Source organism: Plecotus auritus, assembly GCF_963455305.1.
Source record: "Plecotus auritus genome assembly, chromosome: 1".
In the NCBI taxonomy this organism is placed as follows: domain Eukaryota; kingdom Metazoa; phylum Chordata; class Mammalia; order Chiroptera; family Vespertilionidae; genus Plecotus; species Plecotus auritus.
This window is the reverse complement of record NC_137770.1, coordinates 195,613,883-195,636,523: the sequence shown is the minus strand read 5'-3', so window position 1 is coordinate 195,636,523 and position 22,641 is coordinate 195,613,883. Positions and strand designations below refer to the sequence as shown.

General features: G+C 38.4%; 1 pseudogene across 1 annotated transcript; it reads left to right on the top strand.

Moving 5' to 3' along the window:
• Positions 1–4,236: 4,236 nt before the first annotated feature.
• On the top strand, positions 4,237–4,833 carry LOC308238989 (large ribosomal subunit protein uL6-like; annotated as a pseudogene). The gene has a single exon. The product of its transcript is annotated as a large ribosomal subunit protein uL6-like (transcript).
• The last annotated feature ends 17,808 nt before the right edge of the window (positions 4,834–22,641 follow it).

Genomic DNA, 22,641 nt, shown 5'->3' with positions numbered 1-22,641 from the left:
AGCTTTTAGCATCCAGAGATCTCTTCTCAGTGGAATCTGTGCTCTATAATTATGGACCAGTAATATAAATATCTAATAGAGATTTTTGATTCATGTACCAACAACACACTCACAAAAGGCAAATTATAGGAAAGCATTTAATAAAGGGTTTGCAATTTTGAATATATCGTGAGTTTTTCTTTAAGAAAAAACTTTTGTTATTATTATATAAAATTTAATTTTTGAATTTAGTACTATGTGAAAAATTTCTTCACTTTGTTTCTTTGAAAAGTAGAACACTAAAATGTATTTAATTATTTAAAAAAGTTACTGGTAAGTAAATGTGTGTTTATGCTTGGCTCAGATTATCTGCAGAGCTATTCTATGAATGTGTTATATTAAAAACTTTCAATTGTTAATTACTGAAACTGGAAATAGACTTTAGATAATGTATTATAGCATTGTACTTCTAAAACTTACATAATGTTATTAACTAATATTATCCTGATAAATTTAATTAAATACATTGAAATACATGATTAGAATTAATTTTGATTAATTTATTTAGATTTTAGATACATAATTATTATGATCTTATCAGCTTATTTTTAAATTTCGACTTTAAATTTCAACATTCAGGAATATGGTTTTCTATATAACTACTAAATTATAAATTTTTAGAGCTAATAAATGGATTTCTTTGTCCAATTTTTAAATCAAAACATATTTCTTAGGATGTTTGTAGCCTTTCCTTGAAGAGAATTTTATGGTTAAGCAATGTTCTGCATTTCTCTTTCTGAACGACTTTTTTGAGGAATTAATGCAACATGTGGCAAAAGTACGTTTACAGTTGTGAGTACACAAAATGCAGAGTTTATTCTTGTATTATTATTAACTTTTTTTAAAAAATATATTTTATTGATTTTTTACAGAGAGGAAGAGAGAGGGATAGAAAGTTAGAAACATCGACGAGAGAGAGACATCGATCAGCTGCCTCCTGCATGCCCCCCACTGGGGATGTGCCCGCAACCCAGGTACATGCCCTTGACCGGAATCGAACCCGGGACCCTTCAGTCCACAGGCTGACGCTCTATCCACTGAGCCAAACCAGTCAGGGTATTAATTAACTTTTGTATAATTTTCCATACAAACACCTGCAAAACTACTTTGCCCCACCCTACACATTGCCATGTATTATATATCATCAAAGACGGATACTTTATCAAACAATGTCTATAGAACCCTGCATGGAACTCATTTTGGGAAACAAGTTTTTGTCTAACTCCTATAGTTTACAGATGAAATAACTGAAGTTCTAGATGTGTAAAATTACTTTCCCAAAGCCATAATTCTACTTAGTGACAGATGCAGAAAGCATAACAACAAAGCTTGAATTTCATCCCTACTGTCTTGGTCTCTTTATGAACAGATCTCCTAAACATTTTAACAACCAACCTCTTTTGATAAATGTATACTAACATTCTCAATTAGTTGTTTGGGTTAAGTGTCTATGAAATTCAATGTCATATCAGTTATGCATTTGCTTTTAGATGGCACTCCTACCACACTCATTTTAAATTATCCTATATAATGAAAAGGTAATATGCAAATTAACCCTCACGCCCTCACAAGATGGCTGCCTACAACCAGGCTGGCAGGGGGGTTAGTGAGGGACAACCAAATGACTGAACAAGCAGGCTGTGTGGGGCGACCAAGCTGGCAGGGTGTTAGTGAGGGACAACCAAATGACTGAACAGCAGGCTGCATGGGGCAACCAGGCTGGCGGAGGGGCCGTGAGGGGCGACCAGGCCAGCAGGGGGGCAGTTAGGGGTGACCAGGCTGGCAGAAGGGGCCAGTTGGGGGTGACCAGGCCGGCGGGGTGGAGGGCAGTTAGGAGCGATCAGGCCAGCATGCAGAAGCAGTGAGGGGTGATCAGGCTGGCAGGGGGGCAGTAATGGGCAACCGGAAGGCAGGCAGGCAGGTGAGTGATTAGGAACCAGGGGTCCAGGATTGTGAGAGGGATGTCCCTGATTGGAGAGGGTGCAGGCTGGGCTGAGGGGGACCCCCCCCCACCCCCCCGCTGCATGAGTTTCATGTACCAGGCCTCTAGTATTTCAATAATAGCCTAGAGCAGTGGTTGGCAAACTGCGGCTCGCAAACTGTGGTTTGCTGCTCTGTTGGCTAATGAGTTTGCTGATCACTGGCCTAGAGTAGTCAACTAAAACACTGATGTATGCACTTACCAGAAGATTCTTTGTTCATGGATATAATACTCTACTTCAATATGATCATAATTTCTCGGTTCTTTCAAATAGCATAATACTTTCATAAATCTTACCAACACTAATTTGTTACCAAAAAAATTGTTACATTCCCTTGCATTCATCTGAAAAGGTTTATAATTTAATTCTTGGATATATTTTTCTAAAAAGAATCTTTTCAAAACTCTTAAACATTTTTGCCAATTAAAACATATCTTTTTAATTTATGAACATAATTTCTTTCTCAAGGCCACTAATTATCTTCTCTTTTACACATTATAGGCTGATAACTATTTAATTTTGTTCTTTCAGAGATGCATTGTTTTTTGAATAATCGTGAATTTTTGCAAAGCACAGGTGGATAAAGTAGGACCTCATGCTGTTCCTGCTTCTGTCATAGTCCTTTATAAAACAGAAACACTAAATACGGCAATTAGAAAAAAAACAACCATCAAATAAAGGATGAGTAATTAAAATGATCAGAAGTTTACAAAATTTGGTCAGCTTTGAGAGTTATATAACAATGACTTACTCCCTACTTCAATTCAAGGTATTCTTGCACTAATTATCATGATGCCCTGGGCCTTTCCTAGCATACTCTTTGTTCTTGGCCAGAGTGCAATGTAAGGTGAGTTCCCTTTAACACCATCTATACAGATTTGAAAACAAGAACACAAAAGGAATCTGGTGAAAAGTATTAGAATGAGTTCCCTTAAGAGGTCTAAACTGTATCTGCTTATTCATTACAATAAACAGATACTACACCAAATAAGAAAGAAATGACAATGAAATGTTCCAGAAAATTATAAGCTTATAGATGTTAACCTAGGAAGAAAAAAATATACAATAAGTTTTGAGTATATTCTAAAACTCCCAATTTTTCTATTTATAGTATGAAAAGCAAAATTCAGAAAAACTATGCATAAAATAATTTTGTACATTATTAACAACACTACTCTAAAGGGACAGAAATTCGTTCAAACATAGATATACTTTTCTGCCTTCCTTTCTTCTCTTTTCCATGTACTTTCCCTTTATCCTTCTCTGATCCTCTTCCTCATGGTCTTGCTCCTTCCTCCCAGAGCCATACTTAATATCTCCAAAAGGATGAATAAGTAGATGCAAAATTTTATGTTTCTTTTTAGAATTTCTTAAAGATCAATCAGTCCTTGGATATGAAGCATCAAACTTAAACAGATGTAACTAAGATTTTTAGTGAGTCTCCTGTCTCTTCTAGATCTTTTTTCTTAGAAAAAAAAAATAAAAACTAGGAAAAGACTTGATCCCATAGTTCACAGAGAAAGAAGTCAAATGGCTTATAAAATAAACCATTAGATAGATGCTATTTTAAGCCTATCAGATAAGCAAGGTTATAAATTTGAGGGGGAAAAAAAGGATTAGCCAGGGAAACCACACTCTCATATACTGTTCAGGAGAATATAAATTGGTGAAACCTCTTTGGATCAATGTGGACATATCTCCAAAAACCCTTAAATATACACATTCTAAGATCCAACAGTTCTATTTTTAGAAATTAAGCCTACAGGTATTTTACACATATGCAGAAAGATGTATAGGGATATTCATTTCAGTATTGATTTAAATATAGAAAGACCCTGGGAAAAAGTTAAGTGTTAAAGATAATTCAAACTGTGGCATACTCATACAAGAATACTATGTAGACCTTAAAATGATGGTGTGGATTATATGTGTCAATAAAAATTATCTCTAAGATGTTAAGTTAAAAAATAAAATAAACTTCAGAACACTGTACAAGAGATTTCCATTTGTGTATTTAATAACATAGGAAAATACATATGTACATATACACACACTTAAGTATAAGATATTCTATTTTCATTAAAAATTATAGAAGCAAAGCTATGTATTAGTAGAAGTTGTTGCCGTTTACTGTATTAATTTCACATGGGCATATATAATTTTTCTGTTAAATGTTGCATTTAAATACCATCTGAAACTCTAGCTCTATTTTGCTGCATCTACTCAGAGGATGAAGACCATTCTCAGCAATCGAACTGTCAACATCCCAGAAAATGTTGACATCACTCTGAGGGGACACGGTTATTGTGAAGGGTCCCAGAGGAGCCCTGTGGAGGGACTTCAATCACACAGTGTAGAACTCAGTCTCCTTGGAAAGAAGAATAAGAGGCTCTGGATTGACTAATGGTGGGGAAGTAGATTGAAACTGGCCACCATTCCCACTATCTGCAGTCATGTACAGAACATGATCAAGGGTGTTACACTGGGCTTTCATTATAAGATGAGGTCTGTGTACGCTCACTTGCTCATCAACATTGGTATTCAGGAGGATGGTTCTCTTGTTGAAATCAGAAATTTTGGGGGTGAAAAATACATCCACAGCATTCGTAAGAGGTCAGGCATTACTTATTCAGTATCTCAAGCCCAGAAAGATGAGTTGATTCTTGAAGGAAACAACATTGAACTTGTATCAAGTTCAGCCACTTCGATTCAGCAAGCCACAACACTTAAAAACTAGGATATCAGAAAAATTTTGGATGGAATTCATCTTTTTTTGGATGAAAAAGGAACAGTTCAGCAGGCTGATGAATAAGATCTAAGTTGTCCAGCTATAGAAACAGCAAGGTGCCAAATGATTCCTGACATTTTTGTGGCGTTTTGAAGATGCAATAAAAGCCTTGTATTTAAAAAATAAATAAATACTACCTGAAACCCCAAACTAAAATAAATTTTCTTTAATAATTGTCAATATAAAATCTATATTTTATAGCTTAAAAATATATAAGTATATTTAAAAAGAAAAACATTCTATTTCATTTTGCAAAATAATTTTTTATATAAAATGCTGCTATTAGACTAACAGTTTGTATCCCTCCCAAATTTATGTTAAAACCTAATCCTCAATGTGCTGGTATTGGGACAGGTGATTAGTCATGAGGCAATGTCCTCAAGAACAGGATTTGTGTCCTTATAAAAGAAACCCCAGAAAGCTCCCTAGTCCCCCTCTGCCATGTGAAGACACAGGGACAAGGCAGCTGCCTGTGAACCAGGAAACAGATTCTTAAACAAACACCGAATTTGCTGGAACCTTGATCTCAGACTTCCTAGCCTGTAAAAGTGTGAGAAATAAATGTTTGTTGTTTATAAGCCATTCAATTTATGGTATTTTGTTATAGTAGCTCAAATGTACTAAGACAAGTACTTTAATTTAGTACATATAAAATACAAAGACCTTTTGAGATTATAGGGTGTCTGAGAATCACCTACTCCCTAAATCTGCCCCACATCTATACTAATAAAAGGGTAATATGCTAATTAGACCGGACATCCTTCTGGATGTCCTTCCAGACAAAGCCACGGCGGCGGGTGCCAAGGCAGAGGTGGTTAGGGGCAAGTAGGCCAGCAGGGGAGGGCAGTTAGGGGCAACCAGGCTGGCCAGGGAGGGCAGTTAGGGGCAACCAGGCCAGCAGGGGAGGGCAGTTAAGGGTGACCATGCAGGCAGGCAGAGTGGTTAGGGGTGATCAGGCAGGCAGGCAGGCAGGCAGGTGAGCAGATAGGATCTAGTGGTCCTGGATTGTGAGGAGGCCTTGTGGAATCAGGCCTAAACCAGCAGTCATACATCCCCCAAGAGGTCCCAGAATATAGAGGGTGCAGGCCAGGCTGAGGGCTCCCTTCCCCCCAGGCCTCTAGTTTATAATATAATATCCCTTCTGATAGCTGGTAGCACACTATCTGCATCCTTCTTATGATAGTTCTTATTTTACGTCTCATGCATGTGTGTTTTCTCATAATTGTAGGATTCTAAAAGGCAGAGCAGCTTCCACATTTGCCCAACATGGGTCCCCTTTTCCATCAAGGGTCCTCAATAATATTGAGTGAGCTAGAAAAAAGACCATTAAAGACTGAGGAATTCTAGATGAAAGAAAATGAAGCACAGACAAATTATAAGATGTTTTCAATAGATATATGTGTCCTATTGAACTGAGTCTTGATTCTGGAATTAAATTCTTTTTTTAAGAAAATATTTTTTATTGCTTTTAGAGAGAGAGGAAAGAAGAGGGAGAGAAATAGAGAGAAAAACATTGATGAGAGAGAACACCCATTGGCCATTTCTACACACCCCCTACTGGGGATCAAGTCGGGCATATGCCCTGACCTGACCAGAATCGAAACGGTGACCTTTCTGTGCATGGGATGATGCTCAGCCAATTAGCTATTTGATTTGTGACTATTTGCAACTGGTCACAAATTATAACTGATTAAACCATATATTTTGTATATAAGAAAATAGCTCTAAGCTAGTAAAGAATCCCATATATAGGTTTAAATATTCAGAACAAATTGTGTAATCATGTGAAATCTAATAAAATTGAGTGTGTAGACTCCACTTTGAACCTAAGGGTTAGGGATTAAAACTCACATATCTGAAAGGTGATAGAAAATGTTTCTTAAGCACAAAAAGTTTCACCTAGGGAGAATTGGCTTGATGTGGCGAATTTCTCAAATAATTATCTCTTTAGATCTAAGTGTTAGAAACCCTACAAAAAGAATACATTTTCTGAAAGGAATAACTATATATTATTATGCCATTATTCCTTCCTAATTTAACTCAGTTTAGTTTATTAAATTAGTCTAAGCAGAAGGCCAAAGCAATTAAGCTTAAGGAATGGACAAGATTGGGTGAGACTAAGAAAGAGCCATCAATTATTCCAGTGTTGGAGAGGATATGTCTGAATGAGTTTTCAGGATACTGAGCTGAGTATGGGGAAGATATTGGAAGGGGCCCTGCCTCTGATTTACTGCATGAAGTGTAAGGAATTGGCTCTAAGAGGTAGAGTTGTGGCCCAAAGGGAAGAGTCAGGAAACAACAGATGACCAACTTCAAGTTCACAAAAGGTAAGTCTTACATTGTGTGTTATGAGCAATTTCTTATGCTGGCAAGAAAAAAGAATCAGAGAACAGTGTTCTAATCTGGAATCTGATGTTCTTTGAAGTTTTATGGAGATTATTATCCTGTATCTCATGTCCCCCATCTATAAAACAAAGATAATTTGTTATCTACCTTGCTAACGTGTGATATTAATCATGGCTGTTATTACTAGAATCACTAAGTTTTAAAATACAATGTTTTATTAATAAATAAGCACACTTTAAAAATTGTGACAAAATATACATAACATAAAATTTACCATGTTAACCATTTTTAAGTGTGCAGTTCAGTGGCATTAAGTATATTCACATTCTTGTGCAACCATCATCACTATCCATCTCTAGAACTTTTTCAGTTTCCCAACTGAAACTCTATACTCATTAAACAACTAGAGGCCCGGTGCATGAAATTCGTGCATGGGGAGGGGGTGTCCCTCAGCCCAGCCTGCACCGTCTCCAATATGGGACATCCCTCTCACAATCCAGGACTGCTGGCTCCCAACTGCTCACCTGCCTGCCTGCCTTCCTGATTGCCCCAAACCGCTTCTGCCTGCCACCCTGATCACCCCCTAACCACTCCCCTGCCAGCCTGATTGATGCCTAACTGCTCCCCTGCCAGCCTGTTTGCCCCTAACTGCCCTCCCCTGCCAGCCTGGTCACCCCTAACTGTCCTCCCCTGCAGGCCTGGTTTCCCCCAACTGCTCTCCCCTGAAGGCCTGGTCATCCCCAACTGCCCTTCCCTGCAGACCCAGTCACCCCCAACTTCCCTCCTCTACCGGCCGGGTCACCCCTAACTGCCCTCCCCAGCAGGCTTGATTGCCTCCAACTGCCCTCCTTTGCAGGCCTGGTCCCTCCCAACTGCCCTCCCCTGCTGGCATGATCACCCACAACTGCCCTCCCTTGCAGGCCTGGTCCCTCCCAACTGCCCTCCCTTGCTGGCCATCTTGTGGTGGCCATCTTGTGTCCACATGGGGGCAGCCATCTTTGACCACATGGGGGCAGCCATCTTGTGTGTTGGAGTGATGGTCAATCTGCATATTACTCTTTTATTAGATAGGATAGAGGCCTGGTGCACGGGTGGGGGCCAGCTGGTTTGCCCTGAAGGGTGTCCCAGATCAGGGTGGGGGTTCCCTTGGGGCGTGGGGTGGCCTGGGCGAGGGGCCTGTGGTGGTTTGCAGGCCGGCCACGCCCCCCGATGACCCAAGAGGAGGCCCTGGTATCTGGGATTTATTTATCTTCTACAATTGAAACTTTGTAGCCTGGAGTGGAGCCAAGCCTTCTGCTCGCTCCGTGGTGGCAGCCATTTCTGTTGGGGATTTATGTATCTTCTATAATTGAAACTTTGTAGCCTTAAGCGAGGCCTAAGCAGGCCAGGGCTGAAGAAGCTTGGCTTCCTCCATCACTGGGGGCAACCCTAGCCTCCTGCTCTCACCAGCTCTGTGGCTGCCACTATTTCTGTTGGGCTTTATTTAACTTCTATAATTGAAACTTTGTAGTGAGTGGAGGCCTGGGCTGGCAAAGGCAGGCAGAAAGCTTGGCTTCCTCCATTGCCAGGGAAACCCAAGCCTCCCTCCTGCTCTCTGTGGCTGCAGCCATCTTGATTGGGTTTATTTGCATATTCCCTCCTGATTGGCTGGTGGGCGTGGCTTGTGTGTGTAGTGGAGGTATGGTCAATTTGCATATTACTCTTTTATTAGATAGGATAACTTCCCATTTCTACCCCAGGCCCCAGCCACTGGCAACCACCACTCTATTTTCAGTCCCTATGAGTTTGACTTCAATAGGTACCTAATATAAGTGGAATCAACCATGTTTGTCCTTGGGTGTCTGGCTTATTTCACTTAGTGTGATGTCTTCAAGGTCCAACTATATCGAGCCTGGGTCAGGATTTCATTAAAGACAATAATTTCCATTATTTTGTACACAACACACATTGCTTATTCTTTCATACATCAGTGGGCATTTGGGTTATTTCCACCTTTGACTCTTGTGGATATGCTGTTAAGAATATGGTCATACTAAACACGCTCTATTTTTAAAAAAGAATTAGAATTCTAGTTAATAAAACATACTGAATTATACAGGTTTGGTAGCAATTAGTATAAGTTATTCAAATTAATTTTAGGTCATATCACTAATATGCACCAGATTTAGTTTCAGAAATGTTTTTTAAATGCAAATTGAGTATTTAATAGCCCAAGTGATATTAGCACTTAGCATTTAGACTATTGTAACTTAACATCTGGGCTCAATCATGTACAAATTATGTAAAAACATTAAGTGCCAGAAACTGGCTAAGCTTTTTCAATTCTTTTAATTCCTCTTAAAATTAATTAAAAATTTTTTTCCTCCTAATCCTCCTTTTAGGCTACTGTTCAGCAATTTTCTTGCTCTTCCCAAGGCCTAGCCTCAAAGCTTGCAGCATGAGGATAGCACACATGTTTGTAGAGGGAATATTGAAAGTGAAATTTTCATCACTGAATGTGTGGTTCACAACAAAAGCTCTTTACCTCCTGATGAATAGAAAAAAAAAACATCTCTGAAGATTGATATAATTTTTGGTCAAGTTCTGATATTCCTTGTGTCTTGGGGAACAGATGGAAGTGAATAATAGAAACTGAAAATTCCACAAAAATAGGACATGAAAATTTGAATGAAGCAGTTTTCTGTCTTCCAGTGAAGGAAGAAGAAGGGAAGGCATGCAATAAGCTCCACTCTTTTGTGGAAAAATTGAATGCCTTTCATGTAGCTTCTGGAATCATTGCCTCAACTTGGCAAGGCTGGCAGATAAAATTGAGATGTGAATGAGAGGGAAAAGACCATGCCTTACCAGGCATCACTTGCTTTCCTCTAATAATAGAGGAATATGTTTTTTAAAAATTAAGAACTGTAGTGTAGTTATTTACTGAATGCTCCTTATTCTCATAATTGAAACTTCATTTGATCTAACATTAAAAAAATGAATTGGTGGGAAAAAAGAATTATGTTTTTCATTTCTGAAATGAACTCTCCAGATGCCCCTCTACATGCCTTCTTAATGAGAGCCAGATCTAGGAAAATTCTAGATGAAAGAAAATGAAGCACAGACAAATTATAAGATGTTTTCAATAGATATATGTGTCCTATTGAACTGAGTCTTGATTCTGGAATTAAATTCTTTTTTTAAGAAAATATTTTTTATTGCTTTTAGAGAGAGAGGAAAGAAGAGGGAGAGAAATAGAGAGAAAAACATTGATGAGAGAGGAACACCCATTGGCCATTTCTACACACCCCCTACTGGGGATCAAGTCGGGCATATGCCCTGACCTGACCAGAATCGAAACGGTGACCTTTCTGTGCATGGGATGATGCTCAGCCAATTAGCTATTTGATTTGTGACTATTTGCAACTGGTCACAAATTATAACTGATTAAACCATATATTTTGTATATAAGAAAATAGCTCTAAGCTAGTAAAGAATCCCATATATAGGTTTAAATATTCAGAACAAATTGGGTAATCATGTGAAATCTAATAAAATTGCCAAAGGCTATTAGTAGTCTTAAAGTTTTCTCATTAATTTAATTTTGGCTTATTTAGTATATGTCTTTGTACTAATTTCTTAAATTCTCTGCCCTTCAATATTTTCATTTAATTAAATGAGTAGCTTGTATTAAGTTATCCCTAAACTCCCTCTTAACTCTTACATTTTATAGAACTGCTTGCCTCAGTTTCTCCATCTACAAAGTAGGTGTGCTCTTAACATCATTTTCAGGTTTCCTTCTTCTACCTCTGTTACTAATCCCCAGTTGAAAGTGATTCTTGGTGGAAGAAACATCTATTTAAGCACTGTTTAGATAAGGATAATATTGATCTTATATTAGGAGGTAGTAGGTCACATTAAGTGACTTCACACAGTAAAGAAATACATCTATATTGATTATCTTTGAGAATACCCAGTTGTTTCAGTGAAGGGTAACTAGTTATACCCCATTTTAGCATCACAATTAATGTAAGATTCTTGAGCCCTTTTTCACAAGTTTTATGTTGGCCTTATCTTGACACTTTTTATAGAATTCTTCAAAGAAAACAATATTTTAAATGTACTGTCAAATATTTAGGAGAATGATTTTTATGCAATATTTCTGAAGTTTTCTAATCAGCAAGGACATTTTTCTCTAGGTCAGTGGTCGGCAAACTCATTAGTCAACAGAGCCAAATATCAACAGTACAACTATTGAAATTTCTTTTGAGAGCCGAAAACCGACTTCTGCGCATGGGCCACGAAGTTTCAATCGCACTGTACCTGTGCGCCCACATGTGGTATTTTGTGGAAGAGCCACATTCAAGGGCCAAAAAGCTGCATGTGGCTTGCGAACCACAGTTTGCTGACCACTGGTTTAGGTGATAAACATGTTAATATACTTCTACAGAGATGGTAAATTAGGAACAACAACAATAATAAAAGCCCTGTCCTTAAGTAACGTCAGATTGCAATTTATGTAATGACATCACATCCCTTCTTTAGCTCAAGTTCCAAAGTCTCATTTACCTACTAATCTGATAAATACTGAGCATTTTTTCAGGTTGAAATTTAATATAGGCACATGATATATGACATCTGTATTCAAAAGAGGTAATGAACAGAAGATGAAAAACTGATAAGGCAAATGACATGATAATCTATGCTGAAATGGGTAAGACAGGGGGTGGACAGATGACAAGCCCTCGTTTCCTTTTCAGACACAGTTCCCTGAATTTTGCAGCATATATTCTTCCAGGCAATGAAGACATATCAAAACTCAAGTGGTGACAAGAGAGCTTACTGCTCTAGTTTTAGTATCTTCCACTCCATGAATATTTATCATGGAAGCACAACCAGAGCACTTCTCCCTGCTTAGTGCAGTCATTTGCTCGTAATGCCATCATTGTTAAAGGCCTATGCCCTTTTCTGCTATGAGGCTTACTGTTTCATGGCTATGTGCCTTCACTCACGCTGCCTTTAATTTAGGTTGAAACAAGGAGCAACTTTTCACTTTTACAAAAACATTTGTGGCTTTTAAAAATGGTCATTCGTTTTCACTAGCTCAGTTTAAATCTAAAATAAAGTTAACTTATAGTGATGTCTTTGTAATCTAGTATAGATATTTTATCTAGGGTGTCTATATTAACATGCATATTACTGTTCACATACAATTGTTTCTTCTCTGATTGCCATTTGGCATCCAGATCTGATTCTGAAGACCAGAGTTGACTTTATCACACAGAATCCGTAAGGATATGTTTGTTATAAATAAAAGCTATATAAAGTGCTACAAAGAACCTATTTGGAAGCTAAAACTCACAAATGATAACCAGATTAAAGATGAGTAAATGACAAGCTCTGTATTAATTCATGCATATCAATCTATAATAATAAAAGCATAATATGCTAATTAGACCGGATGTCCTTCCTTCCGTACAAAGCCACAGTGGGGTGGGGGTGGGGGGGCACAGCAGAGGAAGCAGAGGCCCCAGGCCACAGAGGCAGCAGACAGCAGTGGTGGGTGGGGGCTGGGGCCGAGGCCTTTGCATGAATTTCATGCATTGGGCCTCTAGTATGATTATAAATACACAATAATAAAATGTCTATCAATCCTGTCAATTTTCCCATTTACCTCAAAAGCAGTGATTACTATAGTTCTACTTTCCAGTTGTTTCAAACTATTCATAATCTCATTGCTTTCCCAAGTCAGTGTTTATAGAACTAGAGGCCCAGTGCATGAAAATTCACTAATTAGACCGGATGTCCTTCCTTCCGGACAAAGCCACAGTGGGGTGGGGGTGGGGGGGCACAGCAGAGGAAGCAGAGGCCCCCAGGCCACAGAGGCAGCAGACAGCAGTGGTGGGTGGGGGCCGGGGAAAATTCATGCACTGGAGGGGGAGTCCCTCAGCCCGGCCTGCCCCTCTCACAGTCCAGGAGCCCTCAGGGGCAGGAGGCGACCCGGTGATCAGGGGAAGGTGACGCCCCATCAAACCTCTGCTGCTGCCACTGCCAGCAGCACAAGCCTCGGCCAGCCCTGGTTACTTGAGCCTTGGGCGGCCCTGGGTGGCTGGGCAGCTGACATCTGAGGCTTGCCTGCACCTCAGGCCAGCCCTGGGCAGCTGGGCAGCCAACATCTGAGGCTTGCCTGCACCTCAGGTGTCAGCTGGGCAGCCACTATCCGAGGCTTGCCTGCACCTCAGGCTGGCCCTGGGTGGCTGGGCAGCTGACATCCGAGGCTTGCCTTTGCTTCGGGCCGGCCCTGGGTGGCTGGGGGCTGAGGGGACTAGGGGACTCCAGAGGCAGGCGCGCGGAGCAGCCATGCCCACCTGGAGGCTGACCTGGCCTTGCTGTACGCCTGCCACCCTGGTGGGACTGAGGGAACTGGGCACCGCCATTTTGTGGCTGTGGACACCACCATCTTTGAGGGCGTGGCATTCAATTAGCATATTCCCTCCTTATTGCTGTGGGTGCTGCCATCTGTGAGGGTGTGGCAGTCAATTAGCATATTCCCTTCTTATTGGCTGTGGGCACTGCCATCTTTGAGGGCATGGCAGTCAATTAGCATATTCCCTTCTTATTGGCTATGGGCACTGCCATCTTTGAGGGCATGGCAGTCAATTAGCATATTCCCTCCTTATTGGCTGTGGGTGCCACCATCTTTGTGATGGTGTGAGGGTCAATTAGCATATTCCCTCTTTATTCGATAGGATTAGCTGATTTCTATAGAGGCATAAGACGTAATCAGCAATTGAGGTAATTATCTAATATAGGAATTTTTTCAGCCCTTATATAGAATTAATTATTTATAGTAATTAGTTATAAACAATCCTGAGTAGCATGTTAATGTTACATAATTTTTTGGATATAAGTTTGAGAAAATACAACATTTCCTTGAACGCAATAGAGTCACAATTCTTCCCAATTTTCCTGATCCTTCTTTTTGCTCAGAGTCAAGTCTTTCATTAGACCAGTTTTTTTAAATTGCAATGACTACTCTCCAATTAAATCATGTTTCCAATATTATGTGATAATCCTATGTAATAAAAGGATAATATGCAGATTAACCATCACTCTGTCACAAAGATGGCGGCACCCATAGCCACAAGATGGCGGTGCCCAGTCCTCTCAGCCCCGCCAGAGTCCCCCAGTCCCAGGGGGGTGGCCGCTGAGAGCGGGAAGCGTGAGTGGCATGGTGGAATGCTTGCTTCATTGCTGCAGTGACAAGGCAAGTGTTCCATGCCCAGCCGCGGATAGGCCTCTCGCCAGGCTGGGACACAGAACACTTACGTCATCGCCCCCGCAACGAGGTAAGCGTTCCACACCTAGCTGCAGATGGGCCTCTGGGCCGCGGAGAGCCTCTGGGCAGTGGGCGCAGAACGGTCATGCCCCGCAGAGATATACTGGTGCATGGATTTATGCGCAGGGTTACTAGTTATAATTATATTCTGTCCTCACTAGGTTAACTTATCAAACAAATATCAACTTATACCTGAAAGAGTAGATCTGTGAATGTTAAACTAATCAAGAAAACTAAAATTCCTAAACAAAGTCAGATGTCCTAAGTTAGGTAGAATAGAAGCCCCATGAGGGTAGAGAACATGTTTATCCTATTCACTGTTAGATTCTCACTGCCTATACAGGGTCTGGCACATAGTAGGCAAATAAGTACTAGTTCAGTGAAATAAAATGCCATCAACAATTTTATCATATACATTTGTTCTACACACTCACCATTCCTAGTTAATGCCTTCATACTTTTGTTCATCATTTCTTCTCTCTAGAATTTATTTCCCTTATTTCTAATTTGATTAACACTCATTCTTCAAAAGTTTGAACTGACATCATTTTATCTAAGTAGTTTCTTGAATCCCCACAGCCAACCATAGCAATCTCAAGGCTTAATACTGAAGTCTTACACAGTTTACATGATTCTGTAGATAAAGGATAGGTTCTCAATCTAAGGAATTCTGATTGTTTCTAATATTGTCTCTTTATCCTTATTTACTATCATTTTGATTATGCTATTCCTTGGTGTAGTTTTCATTTGTCCTACTTGCAATTCATTGAGTTTCTTGGAAATGTGGTTTTTATAATAAAATCTTAAGAATATATGGCCATTTTCCTCTCAACTTTTATGCCCCAATCTCTCATGATTTTTTTTTTTTTTGTGGACCTCTAATTATATGTATGTTAAAATATCTCTTATTGTTCTACAGGTTATGAGGCTCTCATCTTTTTTAGGATTTTTTTCTTTCTGTACTTCAGTTTAGATAATTACTAAAATCTTATCTACAGGTTTATCACTTTTATTTTCTGCAGTGTCTAACATGCTGATAAGACCAACCAGTAAAGTTTTCATTGCAAATATTTATATTTGTAATTTTACAATTTCTATTTTTTTAAGTTTCTATTTCCCTAATGAAAGCCCTCATCGGTACATTCATTATCTTTTATTTTAAATCCTTGAACATATAGGATAATGTAGGGCTAACTCAGCCATAATACAAGGCATGGCCTTTCTATGATGACAACAAGGTCTTTCTTTCTGGCTTGCTGGCATTTGATTGTCTCCAGGAATGTGCAAGCACCAGAATCTTTTTTCAGCTTACAGATTCCTGCTGATTATTCTTTCCTGGTTTCATTGAATCTTGTCAGTTTCAGCAATTGAAATAGGTAATAGCATTCTGGGAATATTGGGGTTTACATTTTTAACATACAGTATTTACAATCATTGGATTGTAGAAATGTATTTTTCTCATTTTTTTATAATTGCATTTGATTTGCACTTGAGCCCCTATTTCTGCTATGGGGTGGTGAGGGTAATAATCACAGAAAAATGAAGTTATCTTGTTAATCAAACAATTTACTCATTTCAAGTTTACCTTTTTGTGTCTTTCAGGAGTTACTGAATGAATTCAGTACTTGAAAAATGCAGTTAATTCAAAGCTGAAACAACCAAAGCTTTTCTCCTGCTCATGGGTTGTTTTCTTTCCTTCTGCATTTCTGAAGTGTAGGAAACCTAACCTGTAAATGTAGCAATATGGTATTTGATATGAAGAATGAGAGGTGACCAGTCTAAGTGTTGTTCCTTGGTTCTTGCTGGATTTTGCCTGGAAGTATCTGTGGCTGGTGTGATCTTTGGTTGCTTCTTTGCACGGTGCTGCTCTTCCGACATAAATGTTCCTCTCTTTTTATTGTTGTGTGTTATATGATATATTTACATAACATATGATATATTTTTTATTTATATATTTTTGCCATTTCAAAAATTTTGTTCATACTTTTGTGCCATTTAGCTTTTGATTCTTTTTGTTAAACACTATAAAAGGACCCTTTCAATTTGAAAGTCATACTTTTGAGCCACTAAACCTTTTGATATGAACTATGGTGATTAATATTATTTTCTTACTTTTTATCTTGTCAGATATTTTTTTATTATACTTATCTGTTTCATTTTCACTTTTCTATTGTGACTACATTTATTTATTTTTTTCTTTAGAGATTTGGAAAGCACACTCAGAAAGCATGCGTTTCTTAAGTCTAGGTGTTTTTAAACTTACTTGAATCTATTTTTCTCTCATCAATGAGTAAACAGTAACTGTTTTTATTCATACCATCCCAACTCAGATGATGTATTAAGCATGTTTTTTTTCTTATTTGTTTTTATCTCTCTCTCAGATTATGGTATTGTTAATATATCCTCAGGTTTTATATCTAGTTTATTGTTATTAGTTCAATATTATGTATTTTACTGTTGTAAGTACTATATTTGAAAATTTAAAGCACAACAGTATATCCTGAATATTTACATTTATTTCTTAGTTTATTTACATATATAATTAAATAACTATTTTTCCCCCAAAGGATTTTGGGTGACATTGCCCATGAGTCTAGACAGCCGTGGGCAAACTACGGCCCACGGGCCGGATCCGGCCCGTTCAGCTGTTCTATCCGGCCTGCGGAGCCGAAAGAGCAAAGGGTTCTCTTGCTCTCCCCTCCGCTCCTTTACTTTGAATTTATATTAGTTCACACAAACACTCCATCCATGCTTTTGTTCTGGCCCTCCGGTCCAGTTTAAGAACCCATTGTGGCCCTCGAGTCAAAAAGTTTGCTCACGCCTGGTAGCATATCTGAAAACAACTTTTATAGGCATATGAGTCTTGAATCTTTATCTCCCTCCTTTAAAACTCCATAAGCATTTTTTCCTAGCATTTAATTTTGGAAAGAAAAAGTCTTACCAGAATTCATTCTGCTTTTGTCTCTTTATGGTTCATGAGGTAATGGGGGCCATATGATTGAGAAATGTATGCTGCAGGTGTTTACATTAACAGTAGTGATTTTTATCTTCACACTTTTTCCTGATATTAATTGTTCTGTAAGGGAGGAAAAAATGTCTTCTACTTATCTTAGGGTTCTGACTAGAGTCAAATTAATAAGAGAAAACAAGTTCACTAATGTATATCATCCCTGTAACACATGGAAGTACCCTAAAGATGTAACTCCAAGAGGTGGCTTAGAACTCTGGCTTATACAGATTCTTCAGCAAAGAAATGACAGAACAGGGGAAAGTGGTTTTAGTAGGTTTCTAAGAGTGGCAAACTATTGGAAGGTGAATATATGGAGGGAAAAACTAATAGACTAACATTTGTTTGCAGATTTTTTTTTTTTTGGTGTCATCTCTGGAATAAATTTATTTCCTGTCTTTAGGTAGAAAAGGGGAAGGGCAGAGAGAGATTTTTTCTGCATTTGTTGTTCTTAATTGTCTTCAGCTCAAAATAATTTTTATGTCCCAGAGCAATGTTTTTGGGTGACGTATTCTGGATTCCTTTAGTTCCTTTTAAATTTTGTACTCATATTTCTATGAGGACAGTGAGGAATTTATCAAAATAGCTCTTTGCTTATTTCATTTACCTACTCATGATGGAAGCCTGATTACTATGTCAGCTCTCTGGTTGTCTTGCCCTTTTATCTGACAGGAAAGTTGGCATTAGTCTTGAAGTTGAAGTCCACTGTAACCTGTTCACGTAATTTCCTCAAATGCTGATCTTCTATAGGTAGGAAAATATAGAGTTGGTCTTCTAGGACTCCAATAAATCTTCCATGTGGATCTTAGCTGTCAGATTCTTTCAATTTTCTACATGTGACTAATGCTCTTCATAGTTTCCAGAAATTACACAAACTTTCTCTTGTTTTGATATTTGGTTAGTCATTTCCAAGGAAACATGTGGGAACTATGCTCAGATCTTCACTCTACCACAATCCTAGAACTTTAGGGTCTTATTCTTAATTCTAAAAAATTTTTTTGAAAAGGAAGAAAGGCCACATTTTATGCTTTCTGGATCAGGCAAGCCCTACAGAAATGATATCTGGGATGTGGAAGGGGAAAGGTGGTACACTACTCGAATGTAAAACCTTGCTCTAGGTGAATGGATGGCAGTGCCAATGAGAAATAGAAAGAGAGAGAGAGAGAGAGAGAGAGAGAGAGAGAGAGAGAGAGAGAGAGAGAGAGAGAGGGAGAGAGAAAGAGAGTCCTATTAGAACCCAGCATCTTTGTTGTTTGGAAGAAACCTTTCAACTAAGCAGTTTGAGTCTGATATCACTTCATTCTGCTGGCTAGCTATACTATGTTTTGCACTGTACAGCCTCCCTTTTTTTCTGTGGCTATTTGACACCCCCACCTCCCTGACAGCCTGGTGTGGCTGATCAAGCTGTTCAAACAACTGGAAGACATCAGAAGTTAAACACTCATTATTTTAATTTGATGCTAATCATGTGTTAATGAGACTAATCCTTGCAATGATTCAGGTAATTTGCTTAATGGCTGCCCAGAGTACAGATTACAGCAATCAGTCACGTCTGATAAGATGTCTGTTGTGGAGAAGGCTGTCAGGTGAATGAGGTGGGAAAAGACTCAGGAGTAAGGGTCTGATGTCAGGCATGATCTTTTTTGGAGGGTGGGGGGTTGAAGGAAGAAGACAGCTCAGAAACCCAAATTTTCAACCTGAAATGAGCACCATAGTGCTTATTTTTCTTCCTGTTTAGGAAGAAAAAGTGTTAACAAGCTCTCTCATCTTATAGTGACACACATTGAAGTAAGGATAGAAGTTTGAGGAGGGTTGGCCATACAATTTATTATTATTACTTTTAAAATCCTCACCCAAGGATGTGCTTTTCATTGATTTTAGAGAAAGATGAGAGAGAGAGAGAGAGAGAGAGAGAGAGACAGAGAGAGAGAGAGAGAGAGACATCGATGGGTTGCCTCCCATATATGTCCCAACTGGGGACCGAACTTGCAAACCTGAGTATGCTCCCGGACTGGGAATCAAACCTGCTACCTTTTGGTGTATGGGATGACATCCAACCAACGGAGTCACACCAAACAAAGCTATAATTCATTTTTTCTAGAGAAATAATTAACTCGTTAAAGTCAGTGGTAGGAATATTCTTCTGCTGAGTTAGTTTCTTTATATAAGAAAATGTCAATAAAAGGAAGAAAATCAATACACTCAGAGAATAAAAAAATGAGTTTTTCTTCTCACATAGAAAATATAGCATAAAAGCAAATACCTAAACTAAAGCCTTATGTGTGTTTTTTTATTACACCCAAGTATTCTGAGTCCACAAGGCCATATAAATACAACCAATATGCTTAGAACAATCAATGAGTTCTACGATTAGGGGCATCTTGCCCTATACAACATTGCTAAGTTGAATCTTAGAGTAATAATATACCTTTTTTTCCCTTTAAAATACTGGGATTTAATAAATTACTAAGTATAGACATATAGAAATAACTAAGCATTTAGAAAATAGCAAGTTAAAATGCTGCCAATTATTTGCTTTGGCTTAATTTCTCCACAATATTAGAAAATTTAAAATTTTATAGGTATATGACTTATTTATAAATATCTAAAATGTCACATTTTCAAAATATCTTTGTGAGAAGGAGGGATGAGTGAAAAGGGCAAATAGATTTAGGCAGGAGGGAAGTTTTATAGTTTATTTTGTGATTAACCTAGTCAATATTTTCAGGAGACCCTCCTATATGTATTGTGGATTTAGTTCAATTTAACAAACATTTCTCCAGTGTCTATTATTTTCTTTGTCTTGGCTGCTATAAGAAAATACCATAGATTGGGTGGCTTATAAACAACAAGCATTTATTTCTCACTGTTCTGGAGGCTGGGAGTCCAAGGTCATGGCACTGAAGATTCAGTGTCTGGTAAGGACCTGCTTCCCAGATGCTGTAACTTCACATGGAGGAAGAGGGGAGGGGTTTCTGAGGCTGTGTTTATAAGGGCTCTAATCTTATTCCTGAGGGCTCCGTCATCATGACTTGATCACCTACCTCCCAGAGGCTGTATCTCAAAATACCATCACACTGTGGATTAGGTTTCAACGAGTGCATTTGGTGGAGATGGGCACAAACATTCAAGTCATAGCAATTATCTTCCAGCAGCTATTTGTTTACAAGGAGAAGAGGGACAAGCATCATTCTGAGAAACAAAGGACTCATCCAGTGAGGGTAGGAATACACAAGAAGGAAAAAATGGAGAGCCAGTTATTTGAGGACTGGACATTCAATTGCGAAAACTAGGAATGTGAATTTACAATGAGGTTGTAGAGATGAGGTAACATGAGTGGAGGGTTTTGCATTGACATCGAGATTAGGGAGAGAACAACCTTCTAAGACATATATAGATGTAATTGTTTTTAGAGATTAGCCCTATGAACCCAGGTCAATAATTTACCTTTTTCTTCTTAATTAAGAAACCATTTTATCATAATAAAAGACTTCCATGAGCTACCCATTTTACTACATAAGTGCAAATAAAATGCATTTGAATTAGGGACAATGTTATTGATGAGACTTTTTTTCTTTGATGTTTTAGAAACATTTAACATATAAGAAAACTAGCTATGAAGTGCTCTTAACAGTGGCAATTGACTTGAATTTGAGAACCAAAGATTATAAAGCAGGCAGACCATTGTCACTGTAGGTGTTTTTGTTTTTCTGTTATTATTTTTATCTGTCTCAATTCATCTAAGAAAAGAAGAATGCTTCTAAGGCTTGCTAAAGATAAGACAGTTTTTGCAAAAGCTGGAGGCAAACCCTTGATCACACTGGACTTAACACTCCATGGGTTCTGGGTTTTTTTTATAGCACATTGCCTCTTCCACTAAACTGAGGAAAGAAAGAAAACATAGAGGATACAAAGTAAAAAATTCTGAACAGCTATATTAATGAAATAAGGTAGAGGTTTGGGGGGATAAGGTGATGATAACAGTTTTTCATTTATTTGAAGAATATGTATATACTAGAGGCCTGGTACACGAATTCGTGCATTAGTGATGGGGGCCAATGGGGGCCAGTCGGGGTGGTGGGAGGTTGGCTGTGGGAGTGCACTGACCACCAGGGGGCAGCTCCTGCATTGAGCATCTGCCCCCTGGTGGTCAGTGCACGTCATAGCAACCGGTCGATTGGTTGTTTGTTCGTTCGGTCATTCAGTCATTCTGTCGCTTAGGCTTTTATATATATATAGATTAATGATTTATTATCTATGCAAACCATATTGCATTTTCTAGATTATTTGGTTTTGGGTCTTTTTTCTTTAGTAACACAGTATAAAATATTTTAAAAAATTATTTCCTTTTATTTGGACATTCGTCTCCTTCAGAAGTTAAATTAAATAAAAAGCCCTTTAAGAGATACACTAGCCTACCAATAGAGTACTTGGATTGGGCCTTTGAAATGATCTGTAACATATTTGTTTGATTTTTAAAAAATATTTTTGTTGATTTCAGAGAGGAAAGGAGAGGGAAAGAGAGATAGAAACATTAATGATTAGAGGGAGTCATTGATTGGCTGCCTCCTGCACACCCCCTACTGGGGAGGGGATCAAGCCCACAACCCAGGCATGTACCCTTGACTGGAATCAAAACCAAGACCCTTTAGTCCACAGGCTAATGCTCTATCCACTGAGCCAAATGGGCTAGGGCATTTCAGGGGAACTTCGAAATAATATTCGTGGAAGTACTAGGAGCTTCCACATTCTATTTAGAGGTTATTATTCAGTTTGTAAAAAAAAATATATTACAAGTTTGTAACATCTCATAAAAAATTCATCTGTCACAAATTGTTTGTTTTCTTCATATTATTTTCCATGGAGTTTAGTGAACAATACACAGGCACACTGGATTTTCAGGGTATCAGGGTTTATAAAATATTAAAGCAAATATAAATTTAGAATCACATAAAAATCTGTACCCTAATGTTCATGACAGCTTTACTTATTATGGTAAAAAAACTGGAAACAACCCGATGTTCTTCAGTGGATGAACTGGCTACACAAAGTGTGGTACGTCCATACAACAGCATACTACTCAGCAATGAAAAGAAACATAACATTGACAAAACCTGGATAAATCTCCAGAGAATTATGATGAGTAAAAAAAAAAAAAAAAAAG